Here is a 795-nt window from a genome sequence, read left to right as displayed (position 1 = left end):
TACATACACACCTCTGCAGCAACTAGGGGTTAAGTGTCTTGCTCAGGGACACAATGATTGATGTATCGCAGTGAGAATCAAACCCTGGTCTTCCACACCAAAGACATGTGTCATATCCACTGCGACATCACCACCTCCTGATGACAATTGGAAAGAGTTCTCAAAAACCTTAGAATAATTACCGTGCTGCACCCTTCTGCTGGGAGGAGGCCAAACAGATTTTGCACAAATATTTAATTTTGTTCAAATTACATTAGCGGACATTTCAACAATTGAATTATGAGATAACAGAAAACTCATGACTGCTGTTTGTAGATTCAGGTTGGTGAACAACATCTGGTGCCATGTTGACGATGTTGGTGTTTGGGATTAAAGAAATACAATGAAGGAATCAAAGTAATGTAGCTCGCACACACAGTACAATATTAAAAATCAGAGGCTGTTTTCACACAAATTTCATGTTATTTCATAAGAATTGTTTGTTTTTATACTTAAGGAATTTAATAATATTGTAATGACTGATTTTATTTTTCCTAATGAATTTCTAATTTGATGAAGTCCAGTTTAGACAAAAGATTTGCAATGACATGAAACAGTTTTAGTACGTTGCTATGGAGATGATACACCGTCTCATTGGCAGAAACTGGCAGCTTTCAGAATGCTGCAGACAAATATTTGGTCTAAACTGGACCTAAAAAACAAAATAGTTACACAATGTTGCTTTATGTAATTTATTTTTGTGCTTAAATTGTTTGATTCATTTTGTACGTGTAGAGATATTTGGCTGATGTTAAT

The sequence above is a fragment of the Sander vitreus genome, chromosome 5 (genome assembly GCF_031162955.1).
Source record: "Sander vitreus isolate 19-12246 chromosome 5, sanVit1, whole genome shotgun sequence".
Classification (NCBI taxonomy): Eukaryota; Metazoa; Chordata; class Actinopteri; order Perciformes; family Percidae; genus Sander; species Sander vitreus.
The sequence above is the reverse complement of the archived record's forward strand: the minus strand, read 5'-3'. Positions refer to the sequence as shown.